Source organism: Babylonia areolata, chromosome 18, assembly GCF_041734735.1.
Source record: "Babylonia areolata isolate BAREFJ2019XMU chromosome 18, ASM4173473v1, whole genome shotgun sequence".
Lineage (NCBI taxonomy): Eukaryota > Metazoa > Mollusca > Gastropoda > Neogastropoda > Buccinidae > Babylonia > Babylonia areolata.
The window spans coordinates 19,516,837-19,539,760 of record NC_134893.1 but is presented as its reverse complement, the minus strand read 5'-3'; the positions used below and the strand labels follow the sequence as shown (position 1 = coordinate 19,539,760).

General features: G+C 39.9%; 1 protein-coding gene across 6 annotated transcripts in view; it reads right to left on the bottom strand.

The window, feature by feature from the left end:
• LOC143292541 (electroneutral sodium bicarbonate exchanger 1-like) overlaps positions 1–22,924 on the bottom strand; it is a 106,969-nt gene that overhangs the window by 80,434 nt on the left and 3,611 nt on the right. For 5 of the 6 annotated variants that reach the window (XM_076602934.1, XM_076602931.1, XM_076602938.1 and 2 more), the window contains exon 2: positions 15,849–16,006. The gene's annotated coding sequence lies outside the window, so the exon portion shown is untranslated. Of the gene's footprint in view, positions 1–15,848; positions 16,007–19,789; positions 19,808–22,924 lie in introns of those variants that run through there. The other variant, XM_076602935.1, reaches the window with a different exon arrangement.

The window sequence follows — 22,924 nt, the reverse complement described above, 5'->3', positions numbered from 1 at the left end:
CAAGCAAGGAGCCAAAATCTTAGTCAACAAATACGACGCAATGACTGAACTGATGATCCCCATATGCCGTTCAATTTCAATGACGTCAAGGCGGATGTTTGCGGTAAGAAACGGAACAGTGCTGCACTAATCTGATGAAAAATAAATCATGGTAACACGTGGGCGAGACATCCAAGTACTCTCTCACCTCTGTTTGGTTTCTGATGTTTGAGTAACAATCTGACACGGTTAGACTGATCGAACTGCAGTACAATTATCTGGATGGATGGTGATAGAAATGACATGGACACGAGACTTTAACGTTTCGGTCGGAGTAAAGCACAGCACCCAAACATTTGCAACGAAAGCATGATGGTGTACATTGGAGTAGACTGAACATACCGTGAGTGCAAATTCAAATCATGAGCACTGATAAATGGTTTTTAAAAAGAAACACATCAATTTGTGCAGTTACCTTAAGTAACAGCCTACGAATCTTCATGACGTCAAATTAAAACAGAAAGAAACAAAAATTATTTCTGCAAATTTTCATTATAAATGCAGCATGGGTGGAATAAATCCAACACATGAAATATCTGTCAACTGTTCCCGACAATCTGGGCAGACAAACTAAAAATCATTGTGATTCAGCAGAGCAATGATGCACGTGATTACAATCATTCCGATTCATAAGAGCAAAGATGGAACCCCGCCTCCCCACTTCCAGTCTCCCATCCGCACCTGAAGAAAATAAAAATCAATTCTATTCGGCAAAGCAATGATGCACATGACAAAAATCATCCCGATTCATCAGAGCAATGATGCACATGACAAAAATCATCCCGATTCATCAGAGCAATAATTGTCTTGTGGTGAGTTTCTGTTTGAAGTTGGATTTGTGTTCGTACTTTAAAAAAATGAATTCATCAAGGTATGCGTGTTTGCCGAGCAAAAACCAGTCAATACAAGAGCAAACGGTCAAGAACAAGCCGCTTTTGTATTGTTGTTGGTTGTTTTGTTTGCTCTTTTACCTATGCTATGACCAACAACAACACATCCTCACGAAGTCCACAGATATCGAAAACACGTTGTAATTTGTTTTCAAACAAAGCATTCAACTGAAAAATAGAATTTCTAAAAAAATGAAAATAAAAATTTGTTGCGATGATATCTGATTTTCCAGTATGAATCCCTAACACACAATCACAAAGTCCACGTGTCTGATATATATAATTTCTCAGCTGAACAACTCATCCTTCCGTCTTTTATGAATCCTCTCTCTCTCTCTCTCTCTCTGTGTGTGTGTGTGTGTGTGTGTGTGTGTGTGTGTGTGTGTGTTGTTGTTGTTGTTGTTGTTGTTGTTGCTGTTGTTGTTAATTAGTCAAAGCGCGTTGGGTTACGCTGCTGGACAGGATTCTACTTAGCAGATGTGGGGTAGCGTATATGGATTTGTCCGAACGCAGTGACACCTCCTTTTTCTGAGACAGCCATTTCTTTGAGACCAAAACGGCCCACGTGCTCTTGAGTATCCAAAATTATCACATATATGGTCATTCAAATAACACGGAAGAGAGGTCACATCCTTGTCTACCTCACTCTGTATGTGTGAGAGAGAGAGAGAGAGAGAGAGAGAGAGAGAGAGAGTGTGTGTGTGTGTGTGTGTGAGTGGACATAAGCGTATGCAGTGTGTGTGTTTGTGAGTGTACACGAGCGTATGCAGTGTGTGTGTGTGTGTGTGTGTGTGTGTGTGTGTGTGTCCAGGGTGGAGGATGCCAGCACCAGTCCAGCCGATATCGGGGCAAGGGAAGGGTGATCGAACCGCAGGCAGCAGAGGTGCTGATGGCGGAACAGCCTGTGGGTGTTAAGAACATCCGGCCACAGTCCCCATGATCCCAGTTGAATCCAACTATTTTCCGAGTTGCATTTCGGAGTTTAAAAAAGTGTGTGTGTGTGTGTGTGCGTGTGTGCCCGTCTGTCTGTCTGTGTTCGCGCATGCGCGCGCGCGCGTGTGTGTGTAGTTGTTGAAAGAGCGAGGGATCGAGCAAGTGAGAGGAAGTGAGGTGAGGAGTGGGGTGGGGTGGGGGGCGGGGGCGGGGAGGGGGGTGGTGTGTGTGTGGAGAGTTTTACCACCACCGTCAGCAATACGAACGCTAGCGTTAAGAAGCTTAGAATTATTTCTTCCCGACGAAAGCCTGACTGCAAAATGTGTTCATGACGATCTGTGTATGTGTCTAAGCGCTTGTGTGTGTGTGTGTGGGGGGGGGGGGGGGGCGAAGGGGGGTGCGGATATGGTCAAGCTGTCCTTGAAATCTGACATTACACACATCTGTTTACAAGTCCTCACCCCTTATTTAACACTGACATGTAAAGTCAGATCATCCGTTTGGTTTGGACAGTAAATACTGGACAGTGAATACGTGTTTGCGAAGCAAACAGTAAACAACAATGGCGGGTCTTTCAATAGATCACCATGTAAGACAACGAAGCAACAAACAGCACACATCACCCCCAGTCAATCCCATCCCAATGAATAGCTGAATTTTCATTTCATTGCAATAACAAAGGTAGACAAAACTAGATGTTGCCAAGAGATTTTCCACGGACCTGTTATACGTATACACACAGATCAGGATGTGTCAAACCTGCAGGGTCCCAGCACAGCTCTGCAGCTTTGTCTGGTGTCGATTTAGGCTGCACGAGTTGAGAATTTAAAAAAATGCATGGTATAAAAACTAAGGTAGGATTATAAAAATAAAAAAAATATTTAAAATATTAAAAAAAACAAAAAAACCAACACAACATTCACAGGGATTTCTAAACAGTCGACACTTTACTGAGCAGGTCGAGTTCAGATATTTTACTGACGCCGTATTGAAAATGCGTACATTTTATTTTGCGCATTGGAGTACGCACTGTATGATCCTGATAACGCTAGTCAAGGCAGTTTGACACCACTCGTTAAAACAGAAAATGGAAATGGGGGGGGGGGGGGGCTTTTGCTGTGTTACAATATAAAAAAAAGTACCTTTAAAATGCTCGAATGGCTATCCACACGTCCACACAGTCAACGAGACTCTACATATAAGTTTTGCCCTGTCTTGACTTGAATTTCAACTCAGTGAATTTACCTCCATAACAAAGCCAATGCTCGTTTCATCAGATCGACAGCTATCGACCAGCTGCGATGCACCGATATTTCAGTTAGCTGTAATTCCTGATTATATGAACAATGAGTCATCTCTAAACCTGGTTCAAATGAGAAGACACTAGAATTGGTCGCTGTGTCAAAATTGAGCTCCATCGGTGAAACTCACTGAAAGACATGGACTACTTATTTGACGGTCCAACACTGGAACAGACGAAGGGAATGCTATTCCCAACCCCTTACAAATTAGGTGGCGTGCAACACTAATTACATGTTAATACAATAATAGAAAAGAAGGCATCCATTCATCGTCTTTCGTCTGTTTCTGTGCACAGATCCATCCTATGGTTACAATGATTACATCAGACAACAATACATTTCCGCTGCTTTTCATGTCAATTTCTAGAGTTGGCTGGAAGGGGGAAAAAAGGGAGCGTAGGGGGGTTAAACACTGAAGGGGAGGGTTGAGAATGGGAAGGGATGTATCTTGTGCTTTAAGTTACAGTCAACAAACTGGGGAGACACGCTCCGTTCGAACAACACTTTTCACCTTGTTGATGGAATCGATGTTGCCATTTTCCCCACAAGTCCGGATTAAATGGAACGGACAGACAGAAGGTGGAAAAGTGCAACCAACCACTATACTTCAGTGGATGGACTCGAGCGTTCCTTGGCTCCCCATCCCTCATTTCCGGCCAAGTTCCCATTGTTCCTGTCTCACGCCGCTGTTTGTCGGGATAACGCAAGGAAATAATCGATCGTGGCCTGGAATCTGGCAAAGTTCACATCGCCTCCCTTCATCGCTGCCAGCTCTATGGCTCTCCGGTATTTCCACAGGCTGCTTGGCCAGTACTCGCGGAGGGAGCTGTCTCAAACATTCTGCAATTGCTACAGCCGTATTGTGTTTCCCCCTTTTCCCCCCGCCATTGCATGCAAAGCAGACAAATGGTTAAGAAATAAAAATAAAAAAAGCATTAAAATCAAACTGTTACATCCTTTGAAAGACTTCAAACAGGTTCACCCCAAGCCAACTGACTTCTCTTGATAAGAAAAAATAATAATACGTATAAAAATTTAAAAGGAAACCCACAAGTTCGATTTGTCAATCTACATAACCTTCTGCTTTCAACCTCAAGATTTCATTCCAGAGCCAATTAAAGTCAGAGCCATTAACAAATGCACTACATCGTAACTGCCATTAACTTAAATTCCTTTTTTAATCGAACCACTCCAGATGTGCCCAAACCTGGTTCACGTCGCAGATGGTGTGCTGACGTTGACCTCAATTGGTTAAGAACAAAATAGTTACATGCGTCGTGGTACATATGAAACAGGCAGACAAGAAACAGGCAGCCAGAAAGGCGGCAAAAAGAAACCAACACATTCCAAATATTAATGGGTGCATGCAAAAAAATTAATAAAATAAGAAATACAACAATTATATTTAGTAGTCTTAACGTCCTACGCTGACAAAATCCAACGAAACGGACGAACTGGACAGAAACACGTTTCGAATTCCCAATATACAGCCATGCCCATTTTAATGTTTTCTCACCAATCTTATATCGAAGTATCTTTTTTCACACATCCACTATGTATAATCTGGAGTGTATAATATTCACTCTGGTTTATGTCAGTCTCCTCGTCTGCCTGTATGTCTGTCTGCACTGGAATGGCACGCCATGCACACCAACATTTCTCAACCAATCAAATTGTAATCACGCACACATTGCCGTGTCTTGAAGTTCGGGGCAAATTTGGAGTTGATCTCTTACGTTGAAAGGAAATGATCACTGACTGACAGTTTTAAACAACTGCTCATGGAACGCCTTCATTGGCTCTGAGGTTCACTTTCGGAATCAAAGACTAGAAGTTACAAAGATTACGAGACTGAACGTAGACGTGAGCAAAAGTTGTCTATTTTCTTTTTCTTTCTTTCCTTCTTTCTTTCTTTCTTTTTTTTTTAATTTTAATTTTTATCTTACGATTGTTTACTTTCATCAGAGATCAATTTCATAATTATGAAACGGTGGAAGGATGTACTCTATGTAAGCGGAGCGAATATTTGCAGAATATTGATTGCTCATGTCAATGCATTTGTTCATGTCAGTCTGTATACGAACGCTATGCACGCGCACATTTCGAGACTGGTACAACTCTAATTTGACATGCAGATCAGTTCAGAAGTCTTGTTGGTCTGAGGCAAATTTGGAATCCAGCCGTTGCTTAGATACGTAATTAAGTAATTACTGCTAACGGAAATTCCGAAGTGATGCAGACATTGATTCTCTCTGACTGACTCCCAAGGTCGATATGAAAGAAAGTAATGAATAGCAGAGGATCGAACTTGAACGTAAGCAAATTTTCGTTCATCCCCTCTCCCCCTGGCCCCCATCTATCCCCACACCACGCCGTCCTCCCAAATCATCCATTTTAACCCATGTGGCAAAAAAAAGTCCGGAAATGCAGGAACCAATTTTGCCAAGAAGCAGTTGGCAGAATGTACACACAGGCATGCATTGTTCGAATGAAGTCAATGACGTAAGACTGCTGCGTTTCATTTTGGTTTTGACATTCTTCCAGGTACTGTCACCTTCGACTGGCCTTGATATTTGTACCTCATCTTGACCTTGCCCCAAGGTCACACGAAGGGAAAATGAAACATAAATGAAACACACACACGCGCGCGCGCGCGCACGCACACACACACACACGCACGCACGCACACGCACACACATCGTGTGTGCGACGTGTGATGATTGTCCTGGAGACGGAATCCAACAGAGTGATACAACAGTGATACTTTTATTACTAGATCTTTGGCCACGAAGTCTAAATAAAAAATAATAATGTATGTTCTGATTGGCATGACGATTCTCTCTCTCCCCCCCCCCCCCCCCCCCCCCAAGTGCGACAGAGGGCAAGATTTGTTGCTTTTTACATGGGCATCGGTTTCTTTATGTCCTGCATCGGAGATTTTGGTTACTGCCAGACCAACGCAATCGCTAGTAACAGCGGCTGACCACAGCTGTTTCTGGGTGCTGACCATTCACCACACTCGCGGGATCTCGTGTCCGCTTGTCGGTCCGTGGGTCAAAGTGCGTCTCACCTTCTTTCTCTTTCTCTTAATGAACCTGGTTTAAGAGACTGTTGGACAGCCCGATGTTTCAAAATTTCATACAGATTATCATATTCATTCTCAATTTTCCGATTTGCGGAGAAGACAGTCATGGAAACTAGCCTTTTATGTCAGCTGACGTTAGACATCAGTTACTGAAGACACTTAACTGATATCATGGGCTATAAAAACTGGGGTGCCAGATTTTCGACTTGCACATGCTTTTGTGTCGATGGATGACAATCCTCGTCTGTTTGCACGTAACCCGTTGACATAAACGGCTTGTGCATTCGTGCCCAGTTTGAACGTGCAATATAATGCGCGTGTCGTACACGAGCGCACAATACTGGACATTGTTATACTAAATTAGTTGGGGTTTGATAAAACAAGGCAGCAGAGAGATTGCGTTAACACAAACCGACAAAGTCGGGACGTCGCACACGGTAAACCAGGTACTGGTTTGGAAAAAGAAAAGAAAAAAAGCGGCCGGTGGTAGCATTCTTCTGCTTGAATACTCGAGTTAGTTCACCTCATTACACTATTCCCTTCACCATTCAGCGCTTCAGCGCTCCAAATTCATCTTTCCAAGTAATGGAAGAAAGAATGAAGAAGACAAAGGGAAGAAACCAAAGGAGCAGGAAAAGAAGGGGAGGACAAAAGAAAGACAGAATGAAAAAAACAACAACAACAACAAAAAAAACCTTGAAAAATATAAACGTGGATGAATGGTTGAGTGGTTAAACATTTCAAAATGTTCGCACAGGCATGTAATACAAATAAATACGTTATAAACGAATTTACGTTATACAAGAAAACCGATCTAAATAATAAAGATGGTGATGTAAATACACAAACCAATGAACGTAAACCGAACCAATAAAAATGATAATAATAATACCCCCAAAACGATAGGACATACCACGATGCCCTAGCACGTGATAAATGAGCATGATACGAGGTGAAAGGTGGGTGTGGAAAGGGGAAAGAAAGGCAGACAGAAAGTGCCGGCACTGGGACTGTGACAGACGAACTGTGGCTGTGTATGGAGGACTCGGAATGAGCGGCCACTGAAACGGTACTGATGATGGGGCAGCACCTAAAAAAAAATTAATAATAATAATAAAAGAACAGAGAGAGAGAGAGAGAGAGCACAAAAAAGGAGAGACAGAAAGAGCAGACAAGACGCAGAGACAGATTCAGAATCAGTGCGTGTGCTGTTGTGCTGAGGTGTTGTTAAACATGAGAAAGATCGGAGACATAAAAAAGACAGGCACAGTCAGTCGCTTAAGACAGGCAAAGAGAGGTACAGACAGACATGGACACCGCGGAAGACCAAGACAGAGAGCGTCCGCATGCATAATTATTATGAGAAATGAGAGTTCATGTCGAGAAAGATCTGAAAAGAGCGGAGCTGATTCTCCGTCCAGGGCAAACACATCGTCTCCCCATCAATAAAAAGGACAGGCCTGCATGTGCGTTCATGTCGTTATCTGCAATGCCAGTACCTCAACTGAACGTCTGCAACCGATAGGACTTTTATGGAACAGGTCATCGTGTTGGATTGTGTGGGTTTTCCATCAGTGGAGGCTTTCTGCATCGACAAAATCGGTATATTCTTGCGATCCAAAAGCATGGTTTGCATGGACAGCCTGAACCACTAGATGTAGTTGGTTTCTCTTTGACGAGTAAGACAGACAGGCAAGCAAATCCTGAGAGAGCGCGAGATAGAAACACACTGGAAGACAGATTATGCTAATAAATGTGACGAAACAAAATATGAAAGTGGTGACGACGACGGTGATGGCACACATAACTCAATTCGAAGCAAAGAAGGTACGTGGGATGGTGGCGAGAAAAAAAAAAAGGGAAAAAAAAAGGAAAAAGCTGAGGTATCGACTCGACAGCAATGGCGGACACGCACAAGGACAGGAACGGACAGCGATCAAACTGCGAATCAAATACGAAAAGATGACGGGCCAAACAAACACGTCGCCCACTCCAAGACAGATGATCACCGATTGCATCTACTGACGTCAATGACCGCGCAGCTGAAGAAACTAACACAACACCCGCACATTTTTTTGTTTATATGGAATCTTTCTTTTTTTCTTTTTTTTTTATGCAAGAAAACGATGTGCTTTTCTCTACCGCCCACCTCCCCCTCCCCCGAAACTTGGCACAACAGTGGTCGAATTACCAATTCTGGGCCATTTCTGAGAAAGCCGCCCACCACCACCACCTCCCCCAACCTTCTTCACGACCGTTCATATTCACACGGCCCCATCCTCAACCCCCAGCTCCTCTTTTCCGATTTCTTAGCGCGGCCATGCTGCATCTTCTCCACAGCAACGTGTGATGTTTCATATCTTTCTACAGATCCCGTCTGCGTGTGTTCACGCTTCACTTCGAAAACTGAGAGTCGTGATTGGTTCCAGCAGAAACGATCATGCTTCATTTATACCGCTGTGACATTGCTTCGTCCTTCCTTCGCTTCTGGATCTCTTCAAACTCAATGCTCTGAAACTGAGGCAGGGCTGGCGTAGGCATTGCATGTTAGGTTGAACTGAGAGGTGATCGATCGACGGGTGGGTCGAAGCTGACACGCGATCTCATGAAATGACTTGTCGACGCTGAAGGCTCACGTGCTAGTCATCATTTCAGTCGGTGAAAGCCAGATTTATTGTGGTTGTTGCTGCTAAATACCCCTAACTACACGAACATCGTCTGTAACTGCAATGAATATTTGCCGATGAAAATGGGAAACTTGAGGTAAATACTTTCAGGAAAAAGAAGTCCATTCGGTTCAAAAACCAACTTATCGACTGTCCATATTTCTTTTGCGCATATTTCTACTTGCCCATATTAAAGGAACATAAACCTGTTAGTAAAGAATGGGAATGGGAAGGCAATAATGAATGAGAAAATGGTAAGTCCCCCCCAGTTCACAGGGAAACCGAAAGTAGGGTTCCTCGCAGAGGCTGTAAATCCGTAAGTGTGTCTCTTACGCATTAGAACGCACTCTTCCGCCCTCTCCTCCCTCCCCCCTCTCAACTCCTAAGCGTCTGTTTAACCCCCTAACTGCTGCTGACGAGTTAGCTCGTCAGTGAAGAACTGTCACCTCATTGACATATGACAGAGATTACACGTCGGGATGTCAATCATCTCTTTTTTTTTCTTTTTTTCTTTTTTTCTTTTTTTTTTTTATCTGGACCTTCTTAATCTTGGTCTTCATCACAGAATTCCAGCACTTTCGTTCAGTGACACCGCTGACAAAACCACAAAAGTAGTAACTCTATGCACTTCAATTAAGACCACACTGATCTAACTTCACCAAGGTTCAGCAGTCATGATGTTAAATCACTCGATAAAACTTCATTCACAGGTTTTAACTGTACCCATCTAAATGCAAACGCTTAACACCAAAACTGAACCTGCCGTTTTTCTCCCTCTCCTCTTCTGCTACTCACTCTCATTGTTCTCCTGAATTGTGTGTGTTTGTGTTTGCGTGTGTGTGTGTGTGTGTGTGTGTGTGTGTGTGTGTGTGTGTGTATTCGTGCCTCTGTATGTGTGTGTTTGTGTGTGTGTGTGTTCGTCAGTGCCTGTGTGTGTGTACGTGCGCGCGCGAGAGAGACAGACAGTGTGTTCGTGTGCAGTGTGCATGCGTGCGTGCGTGCGCACATGTCAGAGTGCATGAATGAAATATCGTATGCAAGTACTTGCAAGCCATGTTCTCGCTTTCGCGTATGCATGCAGCGTGTGCATACGCCGTATGCTTCCAACTTTTGTTGTTTAAAATTACATTATGTACCAGCCAACAACTCTTTTTTTTAAAACTAAAATAACCCTATGTGATGGGAAAAGAGGACTGGCAGCAAATAAGGTGACAATCTACCGTACTCTTCAATTCTCAGTTGTGTTTGCCATGTCAGTAGTGACTGCTGTGAACAGTTGGAATGCCTGTGTCTCCAACTGTAATGGTCCGAAAGTGTCCGGCGGACACTCACACTCATTCCCGACAACAAAACCACTCAGTCAGAGCCCAAACGTACACGACCCGTACACGTCTGAGGTCGGAGCTACAGACTTAGAGAAACAACAACCCGCTGTATATTTGTAGTTTGGGCCAACGCCAGCTTCGGCAGTCTCCCAAGCTGCAATACGTGTGGCATTTGTTGCCACGTCTAAGTGGTCGCTGAAAATATACACAACTGATCAGTTTGGCGGCCATCCACTGCGGCAATCAAAATACGGGATGCGGGCCGGTCTGTGAAAGGAGCATATACATTATAATGTTCACAGGGAAAAGTCAATCATGCATAACACATTATATAACCTGACATTTTAATGTTCACAGCTAAAAGTTAATCATACATAACACATTATAACTATGCATTACAAACCAGAGCTGTGCATTACAAACAGAAGCTGATATATCACAAAAAAATAATGCAAAAAAGTACAGTTTAAATTCAATGAATCTCTCTCTCTCTCTCTCTCTCTCTCTCTATATATATATATATATATATATATATTATGTAACTTGTTGACACATGCAAGCATGGCATTCATATTCTGAAGAAGAAAAAAGAACATGGCTTTTCAACTATATCATGACATGCAACAGGTATCAACGGTACTTTATAAGAACAACTGTTGGAAGGGACTCCATATGAGACAAAAAATAACTGTCAAAACTGAACAAAAACTCATTAAGATCCCAAACCAAGACGTGGATCCCTATTCTTTCATCGTAAAGTTTCAGCAGCTCATACATCACATCAAGATCCTTAGTCCAGCCACAGATTCAGCAGATCTGAAAAATGTACCTGTTCCAACCTCTTCTCTAGTCATATATTGCTGGAAATACCAAATGAATGTCTGTTTTGAACAAGCTTTAAAAGTTATATATTGATAATATAGTTTTGCTTTCAGTCCTGCCTTCTTATTGAAAAAAATAAAAAGTGTGACAGGAACAATAAGTTAACTGCCTTTAACTGCTGTGCCGAACATGCACATGTTTCCTAGGCTAAGAATGTTCATTGGCATTTATTATTTTTATATAGCTGGCACAACACACACACACACACACACACACACACACACACACACACACACACACACACATCTAATGAACTTTGTGAAATCTTTTCCCTGCATAATACTATTCTTCCAACACTTGTCAGCAATAAATTCTCATATATATTCATTCATTTCAAGATGCATTTACTGATTTATTTCAACAATGATAGCGACTTTTGGGGCTGACTTTTTTCTTTTTTAGGTGTTTCAATATTTTGAGTCAGGTGACCTTAAATTTCAACTGTTTGTTGTATTTTTTTGGTGGCCATCAAGTGGTGGAGGTATCAACTTGCCTTAATTTTTTAACTAGGAACTAGCAATAGTTCTTTTAACGCCTGTTGATTTGTCTGTTGCTAAATAACAGAATTATTATGCTTCAGCTGTTTATCATGGCTTATTCAGATTGCTGTGCCACAACCACAAAAAACTGAAATAAACTTAACAAAATTTGATCTATTTACTCTTTCCCTAAAAACAAAATCACTTACACAGCAAATAGCACATTCTATAAACTGAAAGGTTTAATTTCACTCATCAGTGAACATTCTGATTTCATAATCAATATGTTTTACCATATCTAATTGTCTAAATATGTATTTTATGCAAACACAACTATGTCTGCATGTCTGAAGGGTATGTATGTAGGTGCACAGATCTCTGTGTGTGTGTGTGTATTTGTGTGTGTGTGTGTGTGTGTGTGTGTGTGTGTGTGTTAAAACCAGATCTGCTATTTCTATACCAAAACAGCCTCCTGATCTCTCATGATAGTATGACAAAAACAATAACTAAATGCACAACAATCAATCCAGAGATAATATAAACAACATCAAAATTAGTTATACCTCTTTACACGAGAGGTTCTCCATCAGACTCAGAGAATACAGAAATGTCAATTCAAAACCTGAATCCATCTGAAAAGACTTCCTTTTTGAAGTAAAAAACAATTTCTTATGATGATGGATACAGCAGTTACTGTCATCACCTGAACAGCTCTGGCCATATTCAATCATCAACTTGCAGAGTTGGTAAGTTAGTTGCTGGGTTTTGTTTAATGTTGGCTGGCTAGATTATCTGTGATGGTGGGATTGTGTGTGTATGTGTGTGTGTGTGTGTGTGTGTTTGTGTGTGTGTGTGTGTCTCTGTGTGTGTGTTAGTTCATTCGTTACTAAAATTTGTCTTTTCAGCAAAATCGATATTAGAAAAGTGTGAGCAGGTATCCACACATGTGCAGGCATACATGTGTGCATGTGTGTATCTTATTCCTAATCATAATAATTTGTGCTTGACCGCTTATATAATTCTGTAAACAACTCTGTGTCATCCAGCATGGACAAAAGTGCATATTCATGCCTGGTAAAAACCAGAACAATGATCCTGATTACCTCTAGTGCATTCTTTTACGCAACCCACTTGCCACATAATTGACACAAAAGCATGCAGCAACACTAGCTTAATCTGTGTGTCTGTGTATGTGTGTGTGTGTGTGTGAGTGTGTGTGTGTGTGTGTGTGTGTGTGTTATCATATAATATGAAGGAATCCATTATCAAATCTGTTATGAAGCAGTTAGCAATTTACATTTACAAAGTTTTCAAAATTAGATGTACAATATGTAGTTGGATAACGACATTTTTCTTTATGAATAAGATTCAAATCTGTTATTAAGCAATTAGCAATTTACCAATACAAAGTTTTCAAAATTAGATGTACGATATGTAGTTGAGAAATGGCATGCTTGTTTATGAATAATATATGCTGGTTATTGTGCTGTTATTTCAGCCTCTGTAATGCTTGCTTACACCACCCCTTCATATAGGGCCATGGCCTATACTGAATAGAACAACCAGATATCTGTATATGTATATGTATATATATACCTCTCTCTCTGTACTTCTCAAAGTCAAACACACACACACTCTCTCTCTCTCTCTCTCTCTCTCTCTCTCTGCACTTCACACACACACTCTCTCTCTCTTTCTTTGTACTGATCCATTGGATTTGTTTAACACAAATACAGAACTTTACAATGGGTTGTTAATGCATGCCCACCCTGAATGAAATAATACCAATGATTTATTCAACATCTTATCAAAGTAACAGAGCAATTACAGTATTGTATTAGGTGGTCAAAGCAAATGCATTTGATAGTAATCCTGTGAAATTAATCATGTGTTCACCGGTCACTTGTGTTTACTACTCTCTCTCTAATTTCAATCATGTCCTAATGAAATCAATCAATGCTCTATCCTTTTTCATGTTCTTTGGCAGAATTTCAACTGTGTGTGTGTGTGTGTGTGTGTGTGTGTGTGTGTGTGTGTGTGTGTGTGTGTGTGTCACTGTGTGTGTGTGTGTGTGTGTTTGTGTGTTTGTGTATCAATGTGTGTGTGTATCAATGTGTGTGTGTGTCAAGTCAAAATGATCTTTATTGAGGGTAAAAGAATAAGCTTATGGAAACGATAATATGGAAATAAACAATTACAAGAAACACACAAAAATTCTACCGAGAACAACAACAACAACAACAGAAATATCAATGTGTGTGTGTGTGTGTGTGTGTGTGTGTGTGTGTGTGTGTGTGTGTGTGTGTTATTTGCTTGAAACCATGCTTTTCCACAACCAAACTTCTCTTCAGCTATCCATCTATTATATATACACATATTAAGACAAACAAAATATTCAATTATTAAGATCTTCAAAACCATCAACATGTCATGAAAACTCATTAATACATGCAGTCAAGAAGGTACAGTCAGCAAGGTAGGCACTGCAGTCAAGAAGGTACAATCAGCCAGGAGGGTAGGCACTGTCTGAATATGATTTACAAATTGCATGTGTATATGTCTATACATACAAAGGTTGAGCAACACTGGTCAATACTTCATAGATTTGCCTGTTTGTTCTGCTGTCACTCTATTACATAGTACTGGGATGAGAGAACACTAATTATTTCTCATTCACAAGCTGCTACCACTGATCGACCAATAAGATGTACTGAAAGCTGTACTTTTAGTCATGAACTGATAAAGGCTTCAGAGAGATGTTTATTCAACTTTTGACATTTTGTCTGAGGTTTGCTGGAATGTGATCTTTATCACTATCAGACCAGAGAAACAGTGAAGGAACTGGTGTGAAGTGAAACAGACAAAATCAACTATATCAATATCATGTGCAGTGCATACATGGGTCCACGAGTATATGTGTGTGTGCATAAATGCATGTGTGTATACTGTATGTGTGTGCATTCTTTTTTTTATTATTATTTTTTATTCTTTGTGTGTGTGTGTGTGTGTGTGTGTGTGTGTTCAATTTCAATTAATGTTTATGTGTGTGTGCATTCAATTTCATTTAATGTCTATTTAATATATATTACAAAATATGAAATTAGAGAAACAAACAAAAAACACAACACTTTGCCGTGTGAAACAAAATAATAATACAAATTACAAATCCTTGCAATTTAAACAAGAAAACCAACAACCCCACAACTATCACAATGAACCAACAAAAGTTTTCACTAAAGACACGAGAAAATCTATCACAAACAATTTGCTAAATACTGACACAAATGGAGATGATGATCCCAATGTGATATTTAAGCATGTGGCAGATTAATAAATAGTCAACTACTATGTGACTGCAACATAAGCAAACAACATTACTGACATACCTGGCTTTAAAACAGTTCAGTTTCCATCTACAGATTATTGTCTTGTTTGGTTAATGTTGCATTTTATCTTCAATGTACATGTGAACAACCTCTGACTGAAATTTTAATCACTGGAAAGCCTGTATGAGTGGATATGCCTTCTGTCTGTATATATCGTTATATGCAAGCGAGAACATATATGTGCGTAGATAAGGAAATGGAAAGAGGCGAATCAACACACTGACTGATCTGCTGAGGAGCTGCTAAAACAATCTTTCAACACTTCAAGCTACTTGTTAATAAGCACGTGAATAGGTGCTTGTTGTGCTTGCTTTTTCTGTTTTTCTCTCATTCTTTTTAAAGTGCGTGTGTGTGTGACCGAGAGAGAGAGAGAGAGAGAGAAGGAGAGTGAGTGTGTGTGTGTGTGTGTGTGTGTGTGTGTGTGTGTGTGTGTGTGTCTGTGTGAGCGCGCACATGTGCGTAATATGTGTTTGGTGTGTCTACATGCATCAACCACACGTATCTGCTTGTAAATCTACAAAATGATTCAGACTGAATCAAAAAAAAGCAAGCACCTTACCCACAAACACATAAACATTTTTTTTTTCAAATTTCATTTGATTTTCAACTAATTCTGGTCAAACATCTGCTTCAATTAGCTCTACAACAGTTTTTTTGTTTTTTTTAACTGAAAATAACACTGCTACAACAAGCATACAAAAACAATTGGTGGAGCACTTTATCCACAGACAAGCAAACCGACAAACACAAACACCTGGTTCCTGCCAAACATGTTCACAATCCAAGACACATAAAACTCAGGCATTAAGAGCACACAACAGAGCACACAGGAAGGAAATAGGCAGGGGCCCTGGGTACTTACAGAGAGAGACAATGAGGCTGGCAGCTGTTGCATCTATTTCAACAAGCGTCAGACGCCGTGGCTCAAAATGTTGAGGAACAGGATCTGGTCAGGTGGGCAGCACCGTTCACTGCTGTTCCACCTTCCCCAGGACCTTACACCTCTGAAGGGAACAATACCTGTGCACAAAAAGCCATTTCTGATCATGCTCTAGATATACACAAATGCAGCCAGTAGTTTTGTATCAAAACCTATCAAATATAAAATGCGCGCACACACACACACACACACACACACACACATATGCACACACATGCATGCACACAAACAATCTGTGACACTGTATTCACAGCCCTGAAATCAATACTGTACAACATTCATTTGTAGAATTGTAATATAAAATCCATGACATGTCCAGATTCAGAAAATACATGTGTGCATGGCTCATTTGGGTGAACAAGGGACCTGCATTCCAAAATAGTTGTCATTTTGTGCTCCTGAGTGCAAAACATAAAAATCAGTCTCACTGATTGCTTCCCAGCTTAATGCCGAGTTCTGTTGACATCAGTATAGGATTACTGAATTTCTAAGTTTATCCACTCCCCCAATTCCCCTGAGACTGTTATCTTCATCTGCCATATAGCCTGAGGTTCCTGCATATCATGTAAATCTAAAAATAAAATTTCCAAAAATAGAATTGTTTAGGGCATTCAAAAAGAGAGAAAGAAAAGAAAAAATATATATACTATATATATATATATATATATATATATATATATATATATATATATGATTAAATCAATAAATGTCACCAGAAATTCTATGTAACTGAATATATCAAACCTGTCTGCAATGAAATTTTTATTACAACAAATCACACACACACACACACACAGAGAGAGAGAGAGAGAGAGAGAGAGAGAGAGAGAGAGAACAAACACAAATACACACATCATATGACACAAACACAAGCACATCCAAGTACACACATACATACACAATGAACACACACAAATACATATAATGTGCAGTACATGTCCTATATATATGACACATCCAAGTACACACATACATACACAATGAACACACACAAATACATATAATGTGCAGTACATGTCCTATATATATGACAGGTACTACATAATATGTATACACACATGTATACACACAAATGTTCTACACACGTGCGTGCACACACACACACACACACACACATCATCTGCTGTTCAAATATGGAACTCTTTGCCTCACCACGTCTGTCACAGCCCCTCACCACCTTCCTTTAAAACTAACATCAAGACTTTCCTCTTCCAGCAGCATTTCCCCTATACCGTCTCCCATACATGAAAGTAGTGAGTTGATTAGGTATATTTGTAATGCTGTATTTTGTGTGCGTTGAATGTATGTATGTAAGGATGCATGCATGTATGTATGTATATTTGTATTGTATGTACAAATTTGTATGCGCAAAAATATGTTTATTGTGCAAGACTGTGAGTTGAGGACTGAGTGTGTTTCATATGTGTGTCTGTGTGGATTGTAAAGCGCTTTGTGCAATGAGAAAAGCACTGATAAATGTCCAGCTATTATTATCATTAGTATTACTAGTACACACATACACACAAATACACAAACAGATCCACAACAATCAAAGGTGAGGGAGTGGGCATGAACAAAAATTGTTGCCTTACAACTGACACCACCTGATATTCCCAATGCAACAGGTGTCAAACACACAGTGTTCAAAAGGGGGAAAGCATGGATAAAAAAAAAATCTCCATGAAAGAATATGACATATGAAAAGTCACATGAAAGTTTTCACCACTGTAATGATTGTTGTTGCACAACTGTCATGGAATACATACATACCTAGATTTGTCTGACAGTACTAATCAACTATTGATTTTGTCTTGAAATGGTGAGATTATTGAAATCAGTCATCAGTAGCTGTCTCAAAATGCACAGTGGCATAGGCACATGAATGCATTTTGTATTATCAAACTGATCATAATCGCACATGGAGTGTGTCTGTGTGAGTCTGTGTGCCTGTGTCTGTCTGTGTGTATGTGACTGTGTGTCTATCTGTTTGTATGCCTGTGTTTATGTGTGTTAGATTTTCAGTTTAACGTCTGTTTACTATAAGTGTTATCAGACAGAAGAGAAGTAATGAATGAAAGAAAGGGAATGTATGTGAATATCAGTGTAAGAAAGTGTTCATGTTTATGTGTGTCAGAGTGTGTGTGTGTGCCTCTGTGTGTGTGTGTGTGTCTGTGTGTGTGTGTGTGTGTCTGTGTGTGTGTGTGTGTCTGTGTGTGTGTGTCTGTGTGTGTGTTTGTATGTGTGTGTCTGTGTGTGTGCTTGTGTTTGTGCACAAGCCCCTAATCACTGATGTATCCATGTAACATTTTCACTACTTCAGAAAACACACACACACACACACACACACACACAGAATGAGCGTGTGTGCACGCGCACACTTACACATACACACACAAAAACACACATACACACAATCAGGCTCAGGTTAAAAAACATGTTTGCGTCTATGCATGGAAGCATGTATACAATATATAACAATGAAATATGTGTCACTGGCCATTTCTTTGTGTACTCTACACTGCAGTTATATTCCTGTCTTATGCGTAAACAATGCAATGCAATGACTCACATGCATTGCCAGTGTCACAAAAAATACCATCACAGAGTAGTTATGAATACATTTCTTCACCTTATCCATTTTCTTGCCATAAACAGGATTAATTCCCATTAGACTTTCCTTCCATATTTTAAAGGCCTGTAATTAATATTGAATCAATTAGATTATCTAATCTGATCTGGTTAGGATCTGTTTTGACAAAAACGTTTAACAAATCTTGATTTTCCCCTTTGTGTTCAAATCATTATTTAATTATTTCAATATCATTAGAGACTACATTTCTAAAATGCATTTGACATCGATGCAGATTCTTCCAAATGATATTTGATAGTATAGGAACACATGGAAAGATCAACTTCACTTTATCTGATTCTGATTTGTGGAATATATTCCTGTGTACTGTTTGTTTGTTGTTGTTTTTCGTATTTTTGTTGTTTGTTTTGTTTTCTATCCATGGCTTCACTTTTGTAGAATATACATGTATACAGCTCACTGTTCACACAACCCAGTTGTCTGGATCCTTTTCCTGAGCATTCTAACCCAACCCTTGCAGCTGACTGGGCTAAGAATTTCATTATTAGTAATTATACTGCTTCAAATGTAATAAATAATCAGCTTTTCATAGATTAAAAAAATAATACATATTTTATCCTGCTCGATCACCACATACCATACTACAGTGCAGAAAAGAAGGCATTTCAGTTGTTTTGGATTCCTCAAATCCACCCACTCAAAACACTACAAGTGACAGTTTATGGAACACACTGACTAATCTACACGCATGAGAACTGAAACAGGTGGGTGAACTTAAATAGCCTGTGAGTAGCGGTGTTGGTCAGACTTAATATCTACACCTGGGACCCACACTGTGTAACACTACATGTTTGTCTGAATGATCATTATCAACATAATGCAGCTGAAATCCAGATACATTTTTTTTTAAAGCCCTGATTGTCAGGACATATATATATATATATATATATATATATATATATATATATATATATATATATATATATATATATATGGACTGGCATAATTTGAACATTCAAGCAAGGTTTGCCCATGTGTACACACCCCTTGCTGCCTACCCCCAGACACACACACACGTGTGTTCGCACATGCACACTTTCTCACTCTGTATGCAATCAAATCCACCTAAACATTCTACCTAAAAGTTCTGAAGTATATTCTCTGTCCGTTATTTTTCATGAAAAGTCTCCTGGATGCAGCCTTCACAGTGGGTACATTATATAATTCAGCATACACAAGACCCACATGATGAGTTTTCCAGGCATACACATACCTGGAAACACTGTCAGTTAACTTTCACTGCATCTGTTATCTGTGCATGTGATGTGCTGTACTGAAGCTTTCATAAAGCATGGTGTCTGAAGCACATTTGCTATTCTACTTTGTGTGGCACTTCTGCTGAATCTGAAACAGAAGTGAAAGAACCAGAAATTTATAACGAAATTTAAAAAGCAAACAGTCCAGAATACTGAATGAATTGTAAACGAATTGTAAAAAACGGTGGGTTTTTTTTTCAATGGCTCATGTTTGAAGATAATGTAATAAATGCAGTGTTTACAAATAAAGTAATATGCAAAACAATGTAAACAAATGTAATTAAAACAAACAGTCTGATATTATGTTAGATGCATAAATTTGTTAGTTTATTTTAAATAATACTGAAAAGGAACTTTACAACTGGAACAAAGCATTTTCAATTACATTTGCTTTTTTTGCTTTTTCTACCTTTTTTTCTGATTACAAGATATTCTGTGTGTGTGTGTGTGTTTACGTGTGTGTGTGTGTGCGTGTGTACATGTGTGTGTGTGTGTGTGTGTGTGTGTGTGTGTGTGTGTGTGTGTGTGTGTGTGTGTGTGTCACTGTGAGCGTGTCCTACCTTTCCTGATCAATGATCTTAGAGCTGTGCGAAACATTGTTATGAGAAGACAGGCAATACCCTTGCTTTGGGAATGTGGCACACTGGGCAAAATTAATGACAATCTTTGAAAAAGATAGGTGAGGGATCCCTGAGTCACTGTGACTGCACCAACTGACTGCACCTGCCTACAAAGAAGCTAAGCACCTGTTGGATCCATTAATTCCAAGCTACCTGGTGTGGGGCGTCCAGGCACAAACTGAGCACCTGCTGCAGTTATAAAGTTGTAATTCTGTTTTGCACTTTTTTCACCTTCTTTTTCTTCCCCATAGGGCTCAGGTCTCTAGAAGCAAAATAATACTGTTTCCCTTCAAACTGGCTCTTCATTTACACATTTTCAGCCCTTCAACTCCCAGCAAACTGACAGACGTACTTGACAGTTGATAATGGCAATTATTTTCTTCAGCTCTGCATGGTGTGTGTGTGTGTGTGTGTGTGTGTGTGTGTGTGTGTGTGACACTGTGTGTGTGACACTGTGTGTATGTCACACTGTGTGTTTGTGTCCAAGAATGCATGTGTGCTGTGTATGTAAGCGTTTTGTGCATGTGCAGATTTAACTACATGCTCTGTGCATAAAATGAAAAACAACATGTGTGCTTATTGAGCTTGTGCATGTGCATGTGTGTGTGTGTGTGTGTGTGTGTGTGTGTGTGTGTGTGTGTGTGTGTGTGTGTGTGTGTCTGTGTGTGTTTCCATGTCTGTGTGTCTGTGTTTGTACAAGGGAGCATGCAGTGCATGTTTGCATCCTCAGTGCATAAAATGTGCATGTGTAAATATGTGTCGTGACATTGTGTTGTGACATTTGGTGTGTGTGCGAACCTCTGTGTGTGTGTGTGTGTGTGTGTGCACACGTGTGCGTGTAGGTGTGTGTGGGTGTGTTTGCACATGCTTTTTTGTTGTTTTTTTTACCATACAGTTAGCATGATTATTCTCTCTCTCTCTTTCTCTCTCTCTCTGAGTCTGAGTCTCTCTCTCTTTCTTTCATGAATTTAATTCACAACAACAACAACAACAAAATCACCAAGTCTACATACTTTTCAGTTTTTTTGTCCGAAAACTTTTTTCTTCACAAAGTGTACATTCAATATTTTCTTTAACCAATCGATCAGGAATGTAAAGTTCTGTTTGTGAAAACAGCTTGAGCTACGTCTCTATATGTGTATGTGTGTGTACATTTGATGTGCATCCACCTTCTAAATTCAACTTGTTCACGTCATTCTCATGCTATGACATGAGTGTGTATGTGTGTGACTATGCATGTGTGTCTGTCTGTGTCTGTGTGTCTGTGCATGAATATGTGCCCAGGGCTCTGAATATTGTGCAAACACATTGTGACTCATACCTACAATGAAACTGGCGAAAGTGATATGAAACATTGAATAGGGGGTAGACCAATGTGATGAAATTCTCGCTGACACGATTAACAGTGCTATAAAATCCTTGAATCAGTGTAACGAAAACTCATGAAATCCTATGCGGGCACTTTCTTCAGTTGTGTTTAGTTAAGCTCTTGATCAAATGCAAGGCTTGTTGCCTTTGTATTCTATTCAAGACATGTCCCAAGGTATGTCCTCTGCGAATGATCTGTTGAATGCCAACTTCCCAGCAAGTGTAACTCCAGATAATAAGAAAATCAGTCAGTCTCAAAGGGACAAGCATGCCAGCTTTGGCTGAGAACAGAAACCGATCCACTTGCTTTTGCTGCATTATACAGCTGTTTCCAAATCGCCCATACAAAACTGAAAAATCCTTTAATAATCATGCTGTTAAGAAGAAAAAAAGCTCTAAAACTTACTTTATCTGACCACCAACTTCAAATCCAGTTTCTTATGGCACTACTGTTCCACTGCTGACATAAAGGAACCTGACACACAGAAAGTGACAGCCACAGTGGCCAATGCTTTTTTTTTTTTTTTTTTAACTGTAGAAAAGGAAATTTCATATATATATGATACAATATACAATTCCAGGAGTCTGTTTTATGAAGCTTTCATTCTTCAATTTAGTCAATGTTAAATCCTGCATGACATTAAACAAACTAAAATTAAATGATGACAAACTGAAGCTATGATTATTTCCTCTGCAAGAATATCCACATCTACTTCTTTTCCTGCCTCTATTGTGGTTGGTGATACCACAGTTCAGTTTTCTAAATCAGCAAGGAACCTTGGAGTAATTCTTGACTCAAACCTAAGCATGCACGCTTGGGTAGTATATCTGATACATAGTCCAATGTGAACTTCGTTGCATCAACTCTATCTGTCAGTACCTTTCTGTTGAAACTACTAAAACTCTAATTTTGTGCTGTCACGAATCAACTACTGTAATTCTCTTCTCAGGCTGTCCACATAATGATAATATTCTTCAGCGAATTCAAAAACTTCAAAACAATGCTGCCCGCCTGACTCTCAGAGCCCCACTTACTGATCACATTTATCCTCACCTCTGCACTCTACATTGGCCCCTCAATGAAGCGAGAATTAAATACAAAGT